General features: G+C 44.2%; 1 long non-coding RNA gene across 1 annotated transcript in view; it reads left to right on the top strand.

Moving 5' to 3' along the window:
* Positions 1 to 17,792, top strand: part of LOC109252293 (uncharacterized) — a 101,465-nt gene that overhangs the window by 20,949 nt on the left and 62,724 nt on the right. Inside the window, exon 2 of the long non-coding RNA XR_002073933.2 lies at positions 3,114 to 3,247. This is a non-coding gene — a long non-coding RNA (uncharacterized LOC109252293). The remainder of the gene's footprint in view (positions 1 to 3,113; positions 3,248 to 17,792) is intronic.

Raw genomic sequence — 17,792 nt, 5'->3', positions numbered from 1 at the left:
TTGAAAAGACTATCTTTGATCCATTCTATGGCTTTTGCTCCTTCTTCAAAGATCAGTTGACCGCTTATATGGGTCTATTTCTCTCTCTATTCCGTTCCATTAATCTATTTGTTCTTTCCCCGATACCACACTGTCTGTAGCTTTATAGTCAGTCGTAAAGTCAAGTAGTGTCAGTCGTCCAACTTTGTTCTTCTTCAATATTGTGTTGGCTCTTCTGGCCTTCTGACTCCGTATAAACTTTAGAATCAATTTGTTGCTATCCACAAAATAACGCGCCAGGACTTTGACGTCCGTCGCAAGTGGAAAGTTCTCTCTGCTCCAGTCGTGTTTTTTCCTTTTACTTACATCCTTTTCCATGTTTTAAAATTAAAAAAAAAAAAAGAAAAAAAGACTTTGGAAGAAAGTGCCAGACTTCCCATTTCTTTCCAAAGCAGGAAGTTTTATTGGCCTTGATTTGATACAACTAAGTCTGGGGCCGAAGCTCAGTCCCCAAAGGCCATTGTGTGGCTGTCAGTGTCACTGATGGCGCTGGGCTAGTGGTTTATTATCGGTCAACTGCCAATATCTTCTTATACATTAAGATCACTCTCTTGGAATCTGAGACTAAGCAAAATAAAAATCCATCATTTAGACAATGGGGATGTTTGAAATGAAGCAGAAACAAATACTCTAAAGAAATCATATGTGTAATATATATTTGATACAGTTATCCTCTTGGCCTTTGGTTTAAAAAAAAAAAAACACCGCTAAATAGGTTGTGAATGTTCTGATGAGTGCCAATTTTTTTAGATCTTCCCAAACCCTGTAAATCCGATAATTAAAATCCATGGTATATTAAACAAGGCAATTTATTAAGGGGGGAAAGACTTTCAAAACAAACTAACAGAGACTGTGTGGGTTATAGGATGCTTATGTTATGCTACATAAAGTGATTTGAAAATACTTTTAAATTTCAGCCGTGCGGGGACTTATTGTGGGCTGAAGCCCGACAAGAACAAAATTCATTAGCCATAATATTTACCTAAAACATGCCCTGTCTTCTGCTGTGAATGCCTGCCAATTCTAAACGCAGATATGCATGATATTTACAGGTGTCTGCAGTTCCTGGGACTCAAAACTTATGGATTGAGTTTTGTTCCGCTTTTTAATTTTTTAAATAACAAAAACTTTTTTTTAATCTTGATTTGTTTTTAAGAGAGAGAGAGAGAGAGCATGAGCAGGGCAGGAGCAGAGAGAGAGGGAGACACAGAATCTGAAGCAGGCTCCAGGCTCTGAGCTGTCAGCATAGGGCTTGACGCGGGGCTCGAACTCACGAACTGCGAGATCACGAACTGCGAGATCACGACCTGAGCCGAAGTCGGACGCTTAACCAACTGGGCCACCCAGGCGCCCCAACAACAAAAACTTTTTTACATCTATCACATACCCTGATGGTGAGGGATAAATTGGAACCATCTCAATGGAAGGCAATTTGGTGATATCAGTCAAAAATGTGAATGAACACCCCCTCTGACCCAACAGTTCTGCCTGTAATGATTTCTCCTACAGATCGACTCACAGACCTACAGAAAAGATGTAGGGACCGCGGTGTTTGCCAAGACAGTGTTTGGTAATAGCAAACAATTGGAAGCGAACTCCACGTCCGTCAATAGGAGCTTAAGAAAAAATTACGGTCCGTTCATAAAATAGAATGCCGTCAACCTTTTATTTTTAAAAAGTGCAGAATTGGGGCGCCTGGGTGGCTCAGTCGGTTGAGCATCCGACTTCAGCTCAGGTCACGATCTCGCGGTCCGTGAGTTCGAGCCCCGTGTCGGGCTCTGGGCTGATGGCTCAGAGCCCGGAGCCTGCTTCCGATTCTGTGTCTCCCTCTCTCTATGCCCCTCCCCTGTTCATGCTTTGTCTCTCTCTGTCTCAAAAATAAATAAACGTTAAAAAAAAAATTTTTTTTAATAAAAATAAAAAGTGCAGAATCTCTGTACGTAAAGAGAGAACTATCTTCAAGATGCTCTGTCAAGTTTCGAAGAGCAAGTCATAGGAAAGTGTGTGTAGAACGCTACCATTTGGGCAAAAAAACACACTTGTGTGAACTCAGACCGTCTCTCGGGAAAAATTCCTAACCGGTAACAGTTGTTGACCGGAGGGAGTTGTTGACTGTAATTGTTTGTAGCTTTGACTTGGTACGGTGTGCCATTTTACCTGTGGAGAAAATAATCATTTGGGGAATAAGACACTTTAAGGAAATGTATAGTAAGATGTAAACTATAAAAATAAATATACGAAGGCTAAATCTAACATGATAAATAAAAAAATAATTACCACCCCATATTCCCGGCGCCCAGAATTGACCACTGCTTAACATTTTGCCATATTTGCTCCCCATTTGTTTATGTTTATTATTTGTAAAGATTATACAACCCATATGAACCCATTGTCCTTTTTTAAAAAATGAAGCTATTCCAAATAAAGCTGAACTCCGTTGACCTTCAACACATCCAGACACCACCCCCCCCACACCCCGCCAGAGGGGACACCCCCACAGGTGGTGTTCGACATTATGCTCTTAGGTAATAAATACACTTACCGACGTGTCCATTGATAGAAAACACTTTGTGCCTTGAAATTTTTACATAAATGGGGGCACCTGGGTGGCTCAGTCGGTTAAGCACCTGACTTCAACCCGGGTCATGATCTTGCGGTTGGTTCAAGCCCCACGTCGGGCTCTGTGCTGACAGCTTAGAGCCTAGGGCCAGCTTGGGATTCTGTGCCTCCCTCTCTTTCTGCCCCTCCCTGACTTGTGTGCATGCGCTCACTCTCTCTCTCTCTCTCTCTCTTTCAAAAATAAACATAAGAAGATGGAAAAGATAAAATAAAAAATAAATGTATATAAATGATGTCATAGAAGAGTCCTCTTTCTCCAACTTAATTTTTTTTTACCGCAGTTCTACCTTTTAAGGTTCATCCGTGTGAATATATATAGGTCTTGCTCAGGGTTTGCTTTTCCGAGATACAAAAATCCCCATGACCCAACTTACCGCTATCTTAAAGGTATCTTATCTTCTGGTTCCCTTCGTCCGAATGAGCTTGTATCCATTCATCTCTTCTCACATGTGCAGCATCCATAAAACACCACGGCGGTCGAGGATGCCGAGCTCCTGAGACGACTCAGAGGATGGGGCCGGACGTCAGGCCCGGCTGCACACCTCTCGGGCGATGCGGAAAGCGGTAACTGCCAGAGGAGAAGCCGAAGGTACCACTGGGGGTTCCGAGGGGGCGCGATGGGCTTCTGGTGGACTAAGTCTACTGGATGGCTCCTGGTTGGAATAACCGTTGCTGTTACCGTTCCCCGCGGCGACCCGGGCCTGGCTCCGTGTGCTTTATGCGGATTTTCTCATTCGATCTTGACGGCTCTCTGAGGTGGTGCTATGACTTGTCCCGTCCTCTGGATTCAGAAGAAGGAGTCTCAGAGAAGTTTAAGGAACTTGTTCATGGTCACCTGGCTAATACGCGGTAGATCAGCTCTAGGCCCTGGCAAGAGGCCCTCAGAGTGCATAGAATTCCCAATTCACAGGGGACGAATAAGAGGCTCAGAGGGTTTGTTAAAGAGCCCCCCCGCCCCCAACTGAGTCACTCGGCTAGCGTTTTGCACGCCGGTTCCCTGGGTCCGCTCTGTCTCCTGAATCGAGTATACTTGTCATGGCATTCAAGGCTTACATTGATGAGGTCACGCATAGCAAGTCCTGCCCCCACAGTGGGTCTGTAAGAGGTGTGGGAAGAAACGGGGCCCACACCACCTGCTGCACCCAGGTGCCTGCACTGTCCCTACTCCCTGATACCCACCCCCTCACCCCATCCTTAAACTTTCTTCCAAGCGTTGTGTCTTTAGTCACGTGACTTCTTCCTTTTGACTTGAGTTTTTCTACCTCTCTGCCTAGGAGTTTCACCATCCAAGTCTATGTAGTGGCCCAAACTTCTGTTTGGTTGACATTTTATGTGCCATGTGGTACTAAATCCGTACCTGTGCCTTCTCTCTCTCTCTCTCTCTCTCTCTCTCTCTCTCTCTCGGCAGAGCCGTCTTTCTGTCACTCCATAGATAGCCTGCACAGTCCATGTGACTCCAGGGGCTGCCCTCGTTCCCTTACACCCGCCAGAGCCCCAAGATGGGTGCAGTGAGGCCAGTGAGAGAAGCCCATGTCCCTGGCCACAATGGCTGGTTCAGAGATGGACGCTTAATCTAAGTCAGGCCAATCAGAGTCTTTCCCAAGCTTTCCTCTCTCTTGGGGATCAGGAGGTATAAAGAGAATATAAGTTCAGAATATAATGCCAACTGCTATTTACTGCATGGAAAGAACATGCTTGGGAATAAACGCAGCTATAGGCAAACAAGCTGAGAGGTGGCAAAAGTAACAGAACTCTGATAACGTTATTTGAACCCCTAGATCCGGCCATTCCTGACTTCCCCCCGAAGATTTCTCAGTTACAAATGTAAACATATTCCTTTCTTTTTTTTTTTTTTTTTTTTTTTTTGAGTTGTGTTTTTGGCTTGCAGCCCAAAGAGTCCTAAGTAGTTCAGACCTCAATATATAAAATAGGTACTTTAGAAATTCTATTTGTATCCTATTTCCTTGGAAATAAAAACAGCAAGAACCTTCATAATCACACAAAAATGAAAACCAGGGGCTACCGATAAAGATTGTAATATCAGCACCAGCAATCAATTTCTTTATTTTGGGTTCTCAATATCAAGAGAATCCGGAGTCAAACAGATAAGTAGCTACAAATGGTAACACTTTTAAGCAGTTTACAGAAACCCCTCAGGCTTGTCTCCTAACTAATTTCAAAAGCTTGAAAGAGGAGTAGGTCAGTTTTGAGAACCATCAAAAGCGTGATACAGCTGCTCCCATGGCGGTGGGAAGTTTGAGCCGGTGAGAGCTGAATATTACATTCTCCGGAATTTTGCTGCCAATCCTTGAACCAGTATAGCTTGGAACTGGCATGGTGAGAATATTTACACCAGGGAAATTAGCAAAAAGAAGTCAGCAAGCACCAGAAGTCAGAGTGGGCAACTTTTCCCCTACAGAATTGGGTAAACATTTGCCAACGCACTGCGGGCTCTAATTTCCTTTACATTTCTATTGCAATGTTACATCCATACAATAAAGTGTGCAAATCTTAGGTGTCCTCTGGGTGGATGGATTTTTACTGTATATGCACCTAAGTAACCACCACTCTGATCATGAAATAGAATGTTTCCATTACTCTAGAAAATTCCCACAGGCCCCCTTGCTGGTCATAGCACAAGCAGGCGCACGCTGTTTTGATCTCCGTCCTTACAGGTTTGTTTTGCCTGTGGGTAAACATCTTATCAATGGATACATGACGTATACTCTTGCGTGCCTGGTTTTTTTTCATTCATTATGTCTGTGAGATTCGTCCGTGTTGTTTTCTAGAGCAATAGTTTACTCTTTTTTTATATCTGTGTCGTATTCCAGTGTATAAATATACTGCAGTGTGTTCATCCGTTATGCTCTTTTTTCTTAAGTTTGTTTATTTATTGTGAGAGAGAGAGAGAGAGACAGAGTGTGAGAGCACACGGGTTGGGAGTGGGGAAGAGAGAGAGGGAGAGAGCAGGCTCCACACCGTCAACTCAGAGCCCAGTGAGGGGCTCAACTCACAAACCAAACGATGAGATTGTGACCTGAGCCAAAACCAAGAGTTGGGTGCTTACCCGACTGAGCCACCCAGGTGCCCCTCTATTTTTAATATTTTGAGGAACCCCCATGCTGGTTTTCACAGGGGCCGCACCAGCTTGCGTTCCTACCGACAGCGCGGGAGGGTTCTTTTTATTCTACATCCTTGCCAACACTTGTTTCTTGTGGTGTTGATTTTAGCCACTCTGACAGGTGTGAGGTGACATCTCATTATAGTTTTGATTTGCGTTTCCCTGATGATGAGTGGTGTTGAGCATCTTTTCATGTATCTGTTAGCTATTTGGATGTCTTCTTTGGAGAAATGGCTGTCCGTGTCTTCTGTCCATTTAAAAAAAAATTTTTTTTTAATGTTTATTTATTTTTGAGAGAGAGAGAGAGAAAGAGAGTGCAAATGGGGGAGAGGCAGAGAGAGGGAGACACAGAATCCGAAGCAGGTTGCAGGCTCTGAGCTGTCAGCACAGAGCCTGACGTGGGGCTTGAACTCATGAACGATGAGATCATGACCTGAGCTGAAACCAGATGCTTAACTGACTGAGCCACCCAGGCGCCCCTCTTCTGCCCATTTTTCAACTGGATTGTTCGTTGTTGTGTTGTACAAGTTCCTTTTATATTTTGGATACGAACCCTTTATCGGATATGTCATTCGCAAATACCCTCTCCCATTCAGTAAGTCGGCTTTTAGTTTTGTTGATTGTTTCCTTCTCTGTGCAGAAGCATTTTATTTTTGATGTAGTCCCAGTAGTTTAATTTTGCTTTTTGTTTCCCTTGCCTCAGGAGATAGATCTAGACAAAATATTGCTATCACTAATGTCAGAGAAATCACTGCCAGAGAAATCCTCTTCTAGGATCTTTATGATTTCAGGCCTTACATTTCGATCCTTAATCCATTTTGAGTTTATTTCTGTGTATGGTGTAAGAAGGTGGTCCAGTTTCATTGTTTTTCAGGTAGCTGCCCCGTTTTCCCAGCACCGTTTGTGGAAAAGACTGTCTTTTCCCCATCGTACATTCTTCCCTCCTTTGTGAAAGATTAATTGGCCATATAAGCATGGATTTGTTTCTGGGGCTCTGTTGTATTCTATTGATCTATGTGTCTATTTTGTGCCACTGCCGTACGATCTTGATCACCACAGCTTTGTAGGATACCTTGAAATCTGGGATTGTGATTTCCTCCTGCTTTGTTCTTTCTCAAGATTGCTTTGGCCCTTTGGGGTCTTTTGTGGTTCCATACACATTTTAGGATTATTTGTTCTAGTTGTGTGGACAATGCTATTGGTATTTTCATGGGGATTACATTAAATCTGTAAATTGCTTTGGGTAGTGTAGACATTTTAACGATATTTGTTCTCCCAACCCATAAGCATGGAACATCTTTCCATGCTGCAATTTCTTTCATCAGTATTTTAGGATTTTCAGACTACAGGTCTTTGACCTCCTTGGTTAAGTTTATTCCTAAGGTATTTTAGTACTTTTAGTGCAGTTGTAAATGGGATTGTTTCCTTAATTTCTCCTTCTGCTACTTCATTACTAGTGCACAGAAATGCAACAGATTTCTGTATATTGATTCTGTATCCTGGAACCTTACTGGATTTATCAGTTCTAGTAGTTTTTTGGTGGATTCTGTAGGATTTTCTATATATAGTATTATGTCATCTACAAATAGTGAAAGTTTTACTTCTTCCTTACCAATCCGAATGCCTTTTATTTCTTTTTCTTGCCTGATTGCTGTGGCTAGGACTTCCAGTGCTACATTGAATACATGTGAGAGTGGACATCCTTGTCTGGTTCCTGTTCTTAGGGGAGAAGCTCTGTTTTTCCCCATTGAATATGATGTCAGCTGTGGGTTTTTCATATGCAGCCTTTATTATGTTGAGGTATGTTCCCTCTAAATCTACTTTGCTGAGGGTTTTTAATACGGATGGATGTTGTACTTTGTCAGATGTTTTTTCTGTATCTATTGAGATGATCATATGGTTTTTATCCTTTCTCTTGTTGATATGATGTATCATGTTGATTGATTTGTAAACATTGAACCAGCCTTGCATCCCCAGAATAAATCCCACTTGATCATGGTAAAGAATCTCTTTAATGTATTGTTGGATTCTGTTTGCTAGTATTTTGTTGAGGATTTCTGCATCTATGTTCATCAGAGATGTTAGCCTGTAGTTCTCTTTTTTTGTAGTGTATTTATCTGGTTGTGGTGTCAGGGTCATGCAGACCTCATAGAATGAATATGAAAGTTTTCCTCTTCTATATTTTGGAATTTTTTGAGAAGAATATATAATTAACTCTTCTTTAAATGTTTAGTAGAATTCACCTGCAAAGCCATCTGGTCCTGGACTTTTGCTTGTTGGGAGTTTTTTATTGCTGATTTAATCTCCTTGCTGATAATTGGTCTGTTCAAATTTGCTATTTCTTCTTTAAAAGTTTTTTAAGGTTTATTTTTGAGAGAGAGAGAGAGAGACAGAATGCAAGCGGGGGTGGGGCAGAGAGAGAAGGAGACACAGAATCTAAAGCAGGCTGCAGGCTCTGAGCTGTCAGCACAGAGCCTGATGCAGAGCTCAAACTCACAGACTACAAGATCATGACCTGAGCCAAAGTTGGGCACTTAACCGATTGAGCCATCCAGGAACCCCAAATTTTCCATTTCTTCCTGATTCAGTTTAGAGAGGTTATATGTTTCTAGGAATTTAGCTATTCCTTCTAGGTTGTCCAATTTACTAACATAGAATATTGCCCTATAATTCTTTGTATTTCTGTGGTGTCCATTGTTATTTCTCCTCTTTCATTTCTGATTTTATTTGAGTCCTCTATTTTTTAATGTGTCTGGCTAAGGGTTTATCCATTTTTGTTGCTCTTTTCAAAGAACCAGCTCCTGGTTTCATAGATCTGTTCAATCGGGTTTTTTTAGTTTTTATTTCATTTATTTCTCCTCTAATTTTTTTTTAACATTTATTTTTATTTTTGAGAGATAGAAACAGAGGGAAAACGGGGGAGGGGTAGAGAGAGACACACACAGAAGCAGGCTCCAGGCTCCAAACCATCAGCGCAGAGCCCGATGCGAGGCTCAAACCCATGAACTGTGAGATCATGACCTGAACTGAAGTTGGATGCTCAACCGACTGAGCCACCAAGGCGCCCCTATTTCTCCTCTAATATTTATTATTTCCTTCCTTCTATTGGTTTGGGGTTTTGTCTGTTCCTCTTTTTCTAGCTCCTTTAGATATAAGGTTAGGTTGTTTATTTGAGATTTTTCTGGCTTCTTTATCCATTCTATTCTTAATGGACATTTGGGTTGTTTCCAGTTTTTTTTAATTCAAGTATAATTAAAATACAGTGTTATATTAGTTTCAGATGTCAGTATAATAACTCAACAATTCTATACATTTCTCAGTGCTCATCATGATAAGTGTGCTCTGAATCTCCTTCGCCTATTCCAGCCATAGTCCCACCCCCCTCCCCTTTAGCAAACACCAATTCTGTATATTTAAGAGTCTATTTTTGTCTCTTTTTTTCTTTGTTTTGTTTCTTAGATTTCACATATGAGTGAAATCATATGGTATTTGTCTCTCCTTGTCCGACTTATTTCACTTAGCATTATACCCTCTAGGTCCATCCATATTGTTGCAAATGGTAAGGTCTCATTCTTTTTATGGCTGAGTAATATTCTTCTGTGTGTGTGTGTGTGTATGTGTGTGTGTGTGTGTGTGTGTGTGTATATATATATATATATATATATATATATATATATACACCACATCGTCTGTATCCATTCATCTGTGGATGAATACTTGGGTGCTTTCATGTCTTGGCTATTGTAAATAATGCTTTGTATCCTAAATTATTTCCGGTTTGTAAACAAAGCTGGCGTAAACATTTTTGTACATTCTTTTGGGAGATAGATAAACTTATGTCTTGGGTATATACCTAGGAATCTAATTACTTGGCCGTAGGATATGTGTTTCCACAACTGAAATAGATTCTGACAAATAGAGATTGTAGCAATTAACTCTCCACGAGCAATGTGTCCTCATCGTCACCAACACTTATTATTAACATTTTTTTCAGTTTTAGCCGTTCTAAAGAGTATACAGTGAAGTCTTATGATTTTAATTTGCATTTCCTAGTGAGTAATGTTGAGTATCTTTTCACATGTTTATTTGCCATTTGAACATTATTTTTGGTGAAGTACGCGTTCAAGTCTTTTCCTTATTGACTTGTAAGGTCTGTTTATATATTCTGGAGACAAATCCTTTGTCAGATATATATGGTGCAAATATCTTCTCCAGCCTTTATTGTACCTTTTCACTCTCTTAATAGCATATTTTGATGGGCAAAAGTTCTTAATTTTAATTGTATCTCTATTTTTCTTTAAGTTCTTAACTTTAACGATGTCAAATTTGGCAGTCTTTTGTGGATCGCATTTGTGAGACTGTGGATATCCTAAGATATCTCTGTCTAACCCGTCCGTGATCATGAAGCTATTCTCCTCTGTTTCACTTTAGATGATACATCGTTCTGCCTTTTCAACTGCCTCCATGTTTTATCAACTAGAAGCCAGACAGTAAATACTTAAAATTCACTAGTTCCAAAACCATAAGACAGCATTATCGTAGCATAAACTGTAACTGCCCTCTTGACTAATTATGTAGTCTAGGAACGTGTATCAGGTAGGTGCACTCGAATTGGCCTAGCCTTTAATTGGGCATGACATGTAGGTTCTGTGATTCATAAGAAGGCTAGTGGAGAGCTGCAACCTTCCTTACAGAAACACATTTATTGGAAGCTCCTACCTTTCCGCAGGAATGATCCCAGAATCCTCACTCCAGGGTCAGCCCATGTGACTGAGCTGGTAGATCCATCTGGTTAAAATTGGACTATTGCACATTTGTGTGGACATGATAGGGTTTTTTTTTTAATTAAAGTCCTATAAAACTTGCCACTAATCTATTTGAAAGGTAAATTTTAAGTCAAATAAATATTTCGTATACCATTGGTGATTCTGGCTTGAAAACCGCTGATATTTAAGTTTTATAAAATTCGGGACAAATCTGCAGCCGTCATCCACCCTTGGAGGGTGACCAAAAGCCCCTTGACCAGCTTGGAAATCTCTATTGATGACAAAGCAGATATTAGACTCCATTCTCCATGACCAATGGAAACCATGCCCGCCTCCGAATCGTGGGGGAGATCTGTCCGTCTTCATTGGGATGATGTACAGAAATTTTATAACGTTTAGTAAAACATGCAGCGGCAATCAATACAGATTTACAGCTGCATCCTCAATGAGTCTTTAAATATTTATGCCATTGCTTTACTTAAGTCACTCACTGAATTATATTGCATGCGATCCTCAGGCATTCAACAAAAGGTTGATTAAATATCTACTATGTTTAGTGTTCTGTATTAGCAAATTACATTCTGTGAGATAGCAAACAGGCGGCAAGCGAACCAGCCCCCGTGGAAGCAGGATGAACAGAAGGACAGTGTACTGGTCTGATGTACTTCTCCTTGTCTGCACGTATGCTGGGGGGCACAGAGGCTAGAAAAGGAAGGTAAGACGTACTAGTCACCCAATCTTATGAGAAGGATATGTTACTCGTGAGGAAACTGAGGTTTTGGAGAGTTTGAGTAACTTGTGGAAGATCACGCCATAACTTCTGGAAGGTGGGAGGTGGGGATTGGGATTCAGTTGCAAGTTTCCCTCGCTCCCAGATCTGTGCCTTGTGCATCCCGTGGTGGCCACATGCTGGAGAGGGGAGCAAAGCCAAGGCTGCCTGGGACAGCTTGTTTCATGTCAGGTGTTTCTAGGTGGGTTTAGGCGGATTTAAGTCTGACTATACCCAAGGACCTTTTGTTTATGTGTAGGGATCCATAGGTTTCTCTCTTGCGGACTTTTATAGTTTTAGGCTTAGTGTTTTTGCTGATAAATGTGTGTGGACAGGCTTTTCAATTTCCTTTTCATTCCTGGAGATATTATTTAGTACATTTCTTTGATGGCTGGTGATGCACAAATCGGTTTTAATATCAATAATGTACCATTTGGAAAACATTCAGTTTCTAGACCCGCCAAAAAAATATCCCTCTGTGTCAGAATTTATTGAATCCAATCCTAGGAGGCTGCGGGAGAGAGGAGTTCCTTAAGCAGAAGAGTAAACAGATGGTCTTTGGAAAGCGCTCACGTTCTTCAGCATTGAATTCGTTTTGGACAGAATGGAGTCACATATGCCAACGCTTGTTGGCCAGCAGGGTGGTAGCACGGAGACATCAAAACTATCATGACATTCTTCAAGCCTTTGGGCTTAATCTGGGCCTCGGTGATCTGAGAGAAATGGTCACAAATTGCCAGATGCCCCTTGGTTGGATAACTTAGGGAGAAAATGTATGACTGGCAGACAGTAATGGGACACCCCAGAGATGCTTAGAGCAGTTGAGAGCATTTGATGCCCAATACATCTTCAGGGTCGCTGCCTCGTTGGGCCAGAAATCAGTAAAGCTGTGACCGCTAGCTGCTGGCCGCATCCAAAATGGTAACCCGCAAGGTGAAACCCACTGGCATAGCACGGCCTGGGTTCAGAAGACTCCAGTTGCCGGTTCATTCAAGGCATCCCTCTCCCAATTAACCCCTCCTTCCCTGGCTCCTTCATTCTCCTTCTCTTTGGGGCTCTCTCCCCTCCATCTTCAATGGTTCCCTCAACCCACCATCGTAGCACGGACATTCTCACTTGCTGCTGAGGTCTTGCCCGCTCCCACGTCCAGCGTCTTGTGCCTCTACATCTGGTCCTTCCGTTTCCTCTCCGCACATCCCCACCTGAAACACCTAAGACCTGACTTCCCTGCCCAGCATTCCACTTCCTCAAAAAACACTGAAATCCCCATAACCAGCATGGAGCCTGGCATACCACAGGAGCTCAGTAAATAGATGTTGGATGATTCAACCCAGTGACCTTTCCTACAGCTTCTCTTTCTTCCACTGTTCTACCTGACTGAGCACTGCTGGCCACCTGCTCCCCATCCATACCTCACTCCCAGGCTCCTGGGGCCCTGAACCTCAGTGTTCTACTTCTCTGGCCAACCCTGTGCTTCCCATTCTGGCTCCCCCGCCACTTCCGGATCCCTGGACACTTCTCTTCTCCAATGCTCTCTTGACAGGCCAGGATTCCCAAAGTCCACCTCCTTTGAACTTATTTTTATTTCGTTTTTTTTTTATTGAGGTGAAATCCACAGAACATAAAAGGAACTATTTTAGGGGCACCTGGGTGGCTCAGTCGGTTAAGCGTCTGACTTCAGCTCAGGTCATGATCTCACGGTTGGTGGGCTCGAGCCCCGTGTTGGGCTCTGTGTCGGCAGCTCAGAGGCTGGAGTGTGCTTCGGGTTCTGTGTCTCCCTCTCTCTCTGCCCCTCCCCTGCTCGCTCTCCCTCTTTCTCTCTCTCTCTCTCTCTCTCTCTCTCAAAAATAAGTAAACATTAAAAAATTGTAAACAAAAGAAACTGGTTTTTTTTTTTTTTAATTTTTTTTTCAACGTTTTTTATTTATTTTTGGGACAGAGAGAGACAGAGCGTGAACGGGGGAGGGGCAGAGAGAGAGGGAGACACAGAATCGGAAACAGGCTCCAGGCTCCGAGCCATCAGCCCAGAGCCCGACACGGGGCTCGAACTCACAGACCGCGAGATCGTGACCTGGCTGAAGTCGGACGCTTAACCAACTGCGCCACCCAGGCGCCCCAAGAAACTGTTTTAAAGTATATCGTTCAGTGGCATTTAGTACATTAACAGTGTTGTATGCCTACCCCTCTACCTCTCCCAGAATATTTGCCTCATCCCCAAAGGAGACTGAGAACTCATTAAGCAGTCATCCTTCATCCTGTCCTCTCCCTCACCCCTGACAACCACTATTCTACTTTGTGTCTCCGTGGATCTACCCGTTCTAGACATTTCCTATAAATGGAATCGTATACGTGGTCTTTTGTGTCTGGTTTATTTTGCTTGGCATAGTGTTCCCAAGGTTCTTCCATGTTGTCGCGTGTATCGGTACCTTGGTCCTTTAGGGTGGCTGAATAACAGTCCAGTGTATGGATAGACCACATTTTCTTACCCATTCATCTGTCGATGGGCATTTGGGTAGCTTCTACCTTTAGACGCTTGTGGTAGTGCTGGTAGGAACATGATGTACAAATTTTTCTTTGAAACCTGGTTTCCATTCTTCAGGGTGTATACCCAGGAGTGGAATCGTGGGGTCAGAGGGCAACTCTACACTTCACTTTTTGAGGAATTCCGAAATCTCCTTTTGCCACCCTTTGGTGACTTGCCTCTGCACTGGTGGGTGGAGTGCACATCGTCACTTCGGGGGGCTGTCCTCTCATCACTGCACACCGTGAGTCCAGGGTTGGCCTTGTACCCTCTGCCTCAGCCAGGCCTTGCTCCTGCTGGTGGCCCTCTTGCCAGCCGGCGTCACCATTCCTCCAGTTTCCCAGGCTAAAACCTAGATTTGAGCCAAATCTTCATAAAACCCAGGGTTTTGTCCACCCCAAGCTCCAAATTCTAGCCCTCAAGACCATCCAACGAGAAAGACTGTTGTATTGACTCATTCACCCGTTCGTGCATTCAATCATGATCTATCACGGCCTTACCCTGCACCGAGAGCTACAGAAGACAAAGTTGCAGGAGAGAGAGTCCTTGCCTCAAAAGGCTTGAAAACACCAGTGATTAAAAACAAAAACAAAAACAAAAAAGCCCACAACGCCACAAGCGTCTCCAGAGACATGATACAGATCAGCCTCGAGAACTGCAGAGGCTGAGGGAATCCAGTAAAAGCATCTTGAAGGAGGTACATCTGAGCCGTGCCTTACTAGATACTTTCTAGAGGCAAGAGAGAAGGGCCAGGGCGAGGCAAAAGGAAGGCTGTGAACAACGTGCCTCTGTGCCACAGTATGTATTGTCCACGAGGAGGAACCCCCTAGCTCAGAAGGTGTCTCTTGAGGTCGGAGAACAAAGACCCTGGGCGAAGGAAAGCAAAGACTGTCCTCGGGAAGCATGGGGAGCCAGTGGAAGCGTCGAGAGGGAAGACGGAACTGCCCCGGCAGTGGTCCAGGAAGACGCCATAGCATCGGTGTGGGTATGAATATGGCGGCCAAGACTGAGGCGGGAGCCCACTCGTTGGGCCGGCATTTCCCGCTGAAGGCTCCTTATGACCTCAAAAGTGTTACGTGAAAAGGGATGCTGAGTTTTCTTTAAATTTTCTTATCATTTATTTATTTTTGAGAGAGAGAGAGGCAGAGAGACAGAGCACGAGCAGGGGAGGGGCAGAGAGCGAGAGGAAGACACGGAACCCGAAGCAGGCTCCAGGCTCTGGCCGGTCAGCATGGAGCCTGACTCACAAACTACAAGATCATGACCTGAGCCCAAGTCGTACGCCTAACCGACTGAGCCGCCAGGTGCCCCGGGATGCTGAATTTTCTAAAACTCTGAAATAGTATGACAAAATGCTAAGACTGAAGGGCGATGGGTACAAGGAAGGGTACTTATGTTGGCCTCTGTGTTTAACATGTGCTTAAAATGCATCACAGGAATCATTTTTCAATACAAGCCCAAAGAGGGGTGATTGTGTATGTTTGGGCCACACTGGAGTGAACAGTTAAATTGAGTTATTTACAGCAGGCTTTCTCGGGGCCTCTGGAATTCAAGTGTGGGCTATAAATTTCCATAAGATGACTGTCCTTCTCTAACAGAAATCTTCATCCAGATCCTAATGCGGATCTGCCTGGATCAGTGTTCTGCCTGCTCACGGCTTTACAAATATCCCCCAACATCTGGGGACATTGAGATTTAAGGCATGCTTGGCCTCAAGGATCTTAGACCCCGGGGGTGGGGGGTGTTTATTAACAAATAATGAAAACCCAGAGCCTATCAGGATCCAATAAAGACATGGGGCTTACCTGCGTGCAGGCTAATTAATTATCTGGCCCCTTCTTCAAAGCAACGCATTTTAAACATTGAACAGTTGGAGAGAGAGAAGAAATTCCTTTTCTGTGAACAAGAACGGCATTACTTTTCTTTACGGTTCAAATAAGCAACACATCGCACGTACTGAGCATAACGTTAGAGCTTATTTGGCACTGTTTTTCCTTCGGCAGTTTTCTGAGACCCCCAAACCGGAGAACATCAGTCCCTCAGGTCCACTAAGGATAGAGGTGTCCTGTATGGAGACAGCCAAGGCGTCTCATCCAATACGCGTTGCAAAGTTATTGTCCAGGCTTCGCGGCCAGCACGACATTTCTTGCATTGCTGTAGCGCAGGTTTTCATTTCTGTTTTGTTCTGTGATTTACCAAACTGGGCAAGTGTCGCTGAAGGAGTGGGGTCCTATTCGACTGTGTGAGACGTAGATAGATCCCTCGTTCACAGTAAATGGAACCATGCCATGGACTACGATGGTTTCAGAATTTTGGTGTCCTGAGACTGCCAGATCCAGGCAGCTGTCACCGGTGGGTCTCAGGCTAGAGGGTGTGGCCTAAGGTTGTCCTCACCTTGCTCGCAGCAGCTGCAGAAATCACTCAATGGGTTGCCACTGGCAAGGATGTTTTCGTGGCACCGGCTTTCTCTTTTACTGAGAATGGAACCAATTTGCATTTCACCTGTCGAGTAAGGAGTCCCGCGTGGAAAACTGTGCTAACTAGCACTGATCTGTGATTGAGGCCAATGATATTTTATAGAAAGTGGGAGTCACCCCTATCCCTAAACGCTCCTCCTTCCACTGTAATCAGACCTTTACCGGGGCGCACAACCACCAAGAATATAAAAACTACACTTCCCAGACTCCTTTGCAGCTCATCGAGGCTATTTAACGTCTTGTCAACGGAATGTGAACAAAAGTAAAGTTGTTTCCTTAAAGGGAGGGGACAAACCCTCCACTTTTCCTTTGTCCTCTCTCCTGGCCAAAATAAGGACATGGTGGTTAAGTATCTTGGACCTTGTAGACAAGGGCCACACGCCAGGGACTGCGGAGCCACAGGAGAGAAAGGGCTTGTACCCTGATGACTCCATGGCACGGACCCACATTCCTGCTCAGACCTTGACATACATGAGAATAAATACCTGTCTTGGTGAAGCCACTGGTGTTAAGTCCTTATCACACACATCTGAAACTACATCCTAATAATGCTGACCTTTTGGAAGCCGCCTGTCTTGTCGCCCCCTTAATCACTGCACAACGGAGGCATAAGGGAGTGCGAACATGACCCTTCTCTTGGGATTCGAGAAGGCTCTTCAGAGAAGATGATATTTGGCTGGGTCTTGGGACGATATGGAGCTTGGACGGTCTGACTAGGGGACAGGAGATAAGGGGACCCAGGAAATAAAGTGGACAGTGCACTCATCTGTTTTTTTCAACAGTCCTGGGCAGACACACAAGCCCCCAGAGAATGCCGGGAAAGACGTGGAGGAATTTGTGAGAAACCGAACACACGTTCAAGGTAAACCAGTGGGGAGAAGGAAGGTGGGTGCGGTATCAGGAGGCCTGGGGTTGCAAGATCAAACCCCCCACACAAACCGAAATCACTGGTTCCCGGGACACCAGACTCCGGGTAAACGGGACGCCAGTCGTGGCTGACCAGGCAGCCCAGTGCCACCAAGATCCAATGTCTTCCAAGATCTGTGCATCCACATCTTTGTCATTGGTCTCCTCCTCAAGCTGGCTCCCTCCTGGCTGTAAGAGAGCCGCTAGCGTGCGGGGCGGCTCACCTCTTTGCTCACCTTCAGAAGGAACCAGAAATCCTGCCTCTCTTACGAGGGAGGAAGAACTTTCTCGGGAGCTGCCAGAGACAGACTCAAGTCGGAATGGCCAGAATGGAGTTCTCCGTCCGGTCCAAGGGGAAACGGATTACCTTTCACCCAATGTTGCCCATTCTCGACCTGGGTCAGTCCCCGACATGGCCTGCCGCTGCGCGGTGCGAGGGGCTGGCGCGCGTGTTGGGGAGTCGCCCCAAAGTGCCCCTAACATTCACCTCAAGGATACGGGGCCAGAGTTTTGAAATCGTTCCAGAGAGCTAGCTCTAATCCTCTGAAACGGGACAGAAAGTCTTCAGCTCAGA

Source organism: Panthera pardus, unplaced genomic scaffold, assembly GCF_024362965.1.
Source record: "Panthera pardus isolate Hobbes unplaced genomic scaffold, ASM2436296v1 HiC_scaffold_22, whole genome shotgun sequence".
Lineage (NCBI taxonomy): Eukaryota > Metazoa > Chordata > Mammalia > Carnivora > Felidae > Panthera > Panthera pardus.
Note: the sequence above shows the minus strand (reverse complement) of the source record. Positions and strands in the feature narration are given on the sequence as shown.